The sequence below is a fragment of the Canis lupus genome, chromosome 9 (assembly GCF_048164855.1).
Source record: "Canis lupus baileyi chromosome 9, mCanLup2.hap1, whole genome shotgun sequence".
In the NCBI taxonomy this organism is placed as follows: Eukaryota; Metazoa; Chordata; class Mammalia; order Carnivora; family Canidae; genus Canis; species Canis lupus.
Window position 1 is genome coordinate 74,198,014 of NC_132846.1, and position 6,000 is coordinate 74,204,013.

The window sequence follows — 6,000 nt, forward strand, 5'->3', positions numbered from 1 at the left end:
TTTGGAAAATTTACTTGGAGATTTTCCTTACTATGAAAGGATCTTGGTTTGGTTGTTTTAAAGATTTTATTTATTTATTCATGAGACCCAGAGAGAGAGGCAGAGACACAGGCAGAGGGAGAAGCAGGCTCCGTGCAGGGAGCCCGACGCAGGACTCGATCCCGAGGCCCCAGGATCACGCCCTGGGCTGAAGGCAGACACCCAACGGCTCAGCCACCCAGGCGTCCCTGATTTTCCAGTTTTCTCATGAATTGTTACCCGTTCACCGTATCCTCGTCGTCGGTGCTTCGCCAGTCCTTGCACTGTCAGTGAGCATTCGCTGTAACGATGCTCTAGCGATTTCCTTGATGCACAACCGCGCGCTCTGCTCAGGGGCCTGGGGTCAGCAGGATCTGCGTGTCCTCTGCAGAGGTCCCTCTGGGGACGCCGCACCCACGGCGAGCGGGGAGACCTGAGAGGCGGGCGTGGGGCACACGGGCCTGCTAGAGTGGGTGCTCTGGGAGCCCGCTGCTGACGGGGAACCCCAACCGAGGGACCGCCAGCACCCAGCCTTCCATGCTGACGCCACCGCGCGTCTCAAGAGCTCCGGCTTGTGGCTGGACTGGCCCTTCCCGCACCGCCCTCTTCCCGGTCAGGGGCGCACGTGCCTAGGACACGGGGATCGGGTTCCCGCACCGGCTCTTGGTCGGTGCTGAAGAGTGGGTGCGGGTGCGGGGGACAGCCCAGGTGGCTCAGCAGTTTAGCACGGCCTTCGGCTCAGGGCGTGACCCCAGGGTCCCAGGATCGAGTCCCACGTCGGCCTCCTTGCATGGAGCCTGCCTCTCCCTCTCTCTCTCATTAATGGATAAATAAAAATTAAAAAAAAGAGTTGCGCGGTGCCGCAGTGCCAGCGCTCAGATGCTCGCTGCAGGCGCGGGCGGGGGCAGGTTGCTGGTGGCTCTGCGCTGGGTGCCCCACCCTAGGGGGTCGGGCTGGTCGCTTCCCCCAGAAAGGACCCCTTCCCCCTGGGAGGAGGGGGAGCGCAGCCAGCCCCACGGCTCTTGTGCAGAGCGGCAGAGTGAGCAGAGGGGCTGGGGACTTCTCTGTGGGGGGCGGGGGGCTTACGCCACAGAAACGTGCTGCTCAGAGTCGAGGCTGGAAGCTCAAAATCCGAGTGTCACGGGGCCGCTTCCTTTTCCAGGCCGCGTGGCCAGGATGTGTCCCCTTCCTCCCTGGCTTGTAGACGGCCCCGTTCCCTCCGTGCCCCTCACACCCCGTCCTTCTGTGTGCGTCTCCGGTCCTGCTGTTGCTCGTTACCTTCACTCAGATGGTCCAGCAGCGTTAAGGATATTCACGTCTTTTTTTTTTTTTTTTTAAGATTTTATTTATTTATTCCCGAGAGACACACAGAGAGGCTCCCTGCAGGGAGCCCGATGATGGACTCGATCCCAGGACCGTGGAATCTCACCCTGAGCCCAAGAGGCTCAACCGCTGAGCCCCCCAGATGCCCCGATACGTCTTTGGGCGATGGATCTCCGGAACTTTTATGTTTTGCAAACCTGACGCCGTCGTCATTAAACGCTCACCCGCCCGGCCCGTGGCCCGTCGGCTTCCTGTCCCCGTGAACCTGACTCTCCCAGGGACCTCCTGTGAGTGGAAGCACCCACGGTCTGTCCTTTGGTGACGGGCTTATGTCACTTGGCACCGTGTCCTCAAGGTCCATCGGGGTTTGTTCCTTCTTAGGGCTGAATAATATTCCACGGAGGGGATCCTCCCCCTGGGCTTATGTAGTCACCCAGCGATGGCCGGTCGGGTGTTTCCGCCTCTCGAGTGTGTTGCGAGTCACGCTGCCATGACCCGGGCGTGCGGCATCCCTTTGATGCTTTCAGTTCCCTGCGTAAAGCCCCAGAAGTGGGACTGCTAGCCCGGCGGGACTTCTATTTTTAATTTCTGGAGGAATCTGCGGAGGTTAATCTGCATTTGTCTTCACCGTGTATTTTGAACACGCCCCCTGTGGCGCGGGGACAGTGACTGGCTGCCGTACCCCCAGGCGGTAGCAGGGGGCCTGGGTGCGCTCTGAGGGTCTTTCCCACGCAGCCCCCTGGGAGGTTCCATCTGGGGGCCGGGAGCCCACGGGAGCTGGTGGGACGGCGGCTGCTTCCGGCCTCTCCCACGGTGGCCTCCCTGCAGCCTCCTGCCCGTGCTGGCCACCCTCCCCCACGGGCCCCTTGCCACCTCTTCATGTCCTCCCGGTTCCTGCGGCTTCTTTCCCCTTCACGCCTCCTTAGGTCCGTAAAGAGCCCTGGGGGGCGGTGGCCCACCTCTGCGTCCCCGCCTTCTGAGGCTCTCGCAGGCCACCTCCCGACCCCGACCCCGACCCCGGGTGGGAAGGGCAGGGCCACCGCTGCCAGGACTCCCCCATCAAGGGCCCACTCGGCGCAGGAAAGCGGGCAGGTGGTGGGGCCGCAGCATCCGGCGCAGAGCCGTGCAAAGGCCCGGGGGCGAGCTGGATCTGGGGAGGAGCGAGTGGAGGACACCTCAGAAAGCCCCCGCGCCTCCCCTCGTGTGCAGGGCACAGAGGGTCGGTGGGCGCGGGAGGCAGGCACGCAGGTGGCCACGGCCGAGCCTCCCTGTCCCCGCAGGTGTGCGAGCCTCCGGAGAGCAAGCGCCCGACCCGCCACTGGAGCCTCAGCATCGAGGAGCGACGGCAGCTGGCCGTGCAGGGCGGCTGGGAGGAGCCCGGCACCACGGGGACCCCTATCCATAGACGGGTGTGCGGTGGGGGGGGGGAGGGATAGGGGCAGCCGGGGGGAAGGGCGGGCACCGCGGGGACCCCCACCCACAGACCCACAGACGGGGGGGGGGGAGGGATACTGCGGGGGAGGGCGGCAGGGGTGGGGGGCGGAGGGCCAGGGGAGGCGCGGCGGAGAGGCCCCCCCCCCGCAGGGTGCACCTGGGGCGCAGGGCGGACGCGGGTGGAGACCCCCCTTCCCAGCACCCACCCCCCCTCCTGGCCCGGCCCTGACCCCGCGGTCGCCCTCAGGACATCAGGCAGCTCGTGGCCCGGCTGGTGTCCGAGGACGTGGACAGGGACGTGCTCCTCCCCCACCCGCTGAGGTCCTCTGAGGCCGCCCTCACCTTCCACGCCTTCCTGGCCCGGAGCGCACCTTTCTGGCAGAGGGTGACCTGGGCCGCACAGGTCTCGAGGTCCCCGCCCTCCTAAGAGCCAGTAAGCCTGTGTCCGGCTTCCAGCGCTTTCCTGGGGGTCCTGGGGTCGGCGGCTGAGGCCTCCTGACCTCCCGCGGGGCCTGGGAGCCCAGGGACGAGGAAACAGGTCCCAGGTCCAGGGGGAGCTGCGCGTTCCTCACCAGCCCCGGGCCCTGGAGGGCACCTTGGGGAGGGAGGGGGCCCTGGCCCAGCCCAGCCTCTGGGAGGCCGTGGGCGCTGGGGTGCCCTGGGGGCGCTGGGGGGTGCTGGGGGGCAGGGCGGCGGGACCTTCCAGGATCGCCCTCTGCTGCCTAGAGAGGCCGCGGCACCTTCCCGGGCTCCAGCGGGTGCCCCGCCTGACGGCTGGAGGGGTCAGGGTGGAGGGTGGGCTCCAGGACCTGCTGGGCACCCAGGTCCACCCAGCGTGGGGGCCCAGGTCTCCTGGTGGGCCCTGCCTGCGGGAGGCCCCGAGGGCACACGTAGTCCTGGGGTGGCAGGGCAGGGAGGGGGGCTATGAGGGGCTGGCCCCGGCCCCCCGCGGTGTCCGCCTTTGGAGGTTGAGGGGTAGGCGGAAGGGTTCTGAGCCGGGTCACGGGGCAGGGCTGCATCGGGGGAGATCACGGTGGAGAGGCCCACAAGTGGGAAGGCGGCGGAGGGGGCTGACGGGGGCTGTGGGGGGGCAGCTGGGGGGACGGGACTTGGGGCAGGGTGAGGCGGTCGGCCCCAGGCCTGTGCGGCACCCAGGCACCCGCGGGCTCCTGCCCCCCTCCACCCTCCCCTCAGCAGGTGGGGCTGTGGGTGGGGCGAGGGGAGGGGAGGTGTCCTGGTGGGGGGTGAGGTTGGAGCAGGGCCTGCGGCCCTCACGGCGCCTCCCCCTCCTCTGAGGATGCGGGGCCAGAACCTGCTGTGGGCGCTCACGGGCCGGGTGGGAGCTACAGCGTCAACAGGGCAGCGGGGACAAGTGCCTTGGAGGTCTTTGTCACCGAATGGCTTACAGGACTGCATGGTGTCCTAGAGATCTGGGGGTCCAGTGGGCTGCCCCTACCGGTTCTGGTGTCACCGGGGGCGTGTCGAGAGGCTGCAGTCAGACGGCGGGGAGTCCGGGACACTCATGACCAGCCCTCTGCCTTTCACGGGGTCTCAGGGTCTCTCCCGGGCTGGGAGCCGGCTGCCAGGTGGACCAGCCCCCAGCACCCACCACAGTGGGCAGAGCGGAGGGGCCTCCAGCGGGGCAGCACCCTGTGCCACTTCACGGTCACCATGGTTAGGGAGGCTGCAGGGCCGGCCCCACGTGGGCGGGTTGGGGACAGCACAGAGCCCGTGGCCTTCTCCAGTCGAGCGTGGAGCCAGGAGAGGTCACTCACCCACCACCTGGAGACGGATCTGCTGCCCCAAGAGCTCGCCGCCCCAGACCTCACGTCCCCAAGCACTTCACTGAGGAGTCCAAGACGGGTCTCACGAGGCCAAGATCAGGGTGTGGGTGGGCTCCCTCCCTCCTGGAGGCTCTTGGGGAGAGTGTGTTCCCGGCTGCTGCAGCCTCTAGAAGCGGTCGGCACCCCTTGGCGCGAGGCCCCTTCCTCGGCCTCCAAAGCCAGCACGTGGCATCCGCCTGCCTCTTCCGTGGGCCCCCGGGTGGCGCGGGCTGCTGCTAGGCCCCGCTGTGCGGACCTGCACATGTGCGGGTTTGCTCTGAAGGCATGGACATCTTTGGGGGGGGCACTGTGCCTTCCACAGGGGCTCCTGGCGTGGAACGGGTAGAACTGGGGGTGCTGCTTCGCATCCCACAGAACACAGGACTGCCCCTAACAGCCGAGGGTGATCGGGCCCCAGATGTGAACAGCACCCCGGCTGGGAGTCCCTGGGAGAGAACAGGGTCCGCCCAGCAGAGCGGGCATCGGTAGGACAAGCAGGGAGAGTCATGGGGCAGCACCTGCCTGGTGAGGACGTCACCTGGGGCCACCCATGACCGCGGCCACTGCGGTGCCCCCACCCTATGTGCACTAGCAGGGGCCAGGGCGGAGGGGGAGAGAGTTCCAAGCAGACTCCCTGCTGAGCCCAGAGCCCGACCCCACAACCTGAGCCGAAATCAAGAGTCAGATGCTTAACCCCAGTGTCCACTTTTTTTTTTTAATATTTTATTTATTTATTTATGAGAGACGAGAGAGAGAGGCAGAGGCAGAAGCAGGCTCCACGCAGGGAGACCGACACAGGACTCGATCCCGGGACCCCAGGATCAGGCCCTGGGCTGAAGGCGGCGCTAAACCGCTGCGCCACCCGGGCTGCCCCCAGCGTCCACTCCTAACTGCCGTTCCCTTCCTTTCAGCCCGGTGGGGGTGTCTCTCCAAGCTCCCTGGGGGGGCCTCCCCAGGACTCACAGAGGCCTCCCCGGTGGGGATGGTGGGCCATTTGGGGGGACGGTGCCTCACAGGCAGGCTCGCCGGGGCTGGCCGCACACCGTCCCTCGAGCTCCGAGCCAGGCCGGCTGGGAGCAGGGAGCGACGCTGCTGAGACACCCCAAGTAGCAAGGGACGTGTCCTTCGTGTCCTCCCAGGGCCAGCACTGCCCCAGCTGGAAAAACCCAGCCTCGTCGGCTTTGCAGGAACGCGCTCGCTGTCCAGCAATCCAACGATGAAGTCTTAACAATCTCGCCCACAAGTTCACCGACATGAGGCTGTCGACCTCCGGTGAGGGTCACCCGGGTGCGTCCAGAGCCGAGGCCGGGGCAGAGCGCGTGGAGACGCAGAATGAAAGCACGGAGCTCCCCTCTGCAAATTTCCAAAAATTTAAGGGCAAACACGATCGCTGGATTAGATG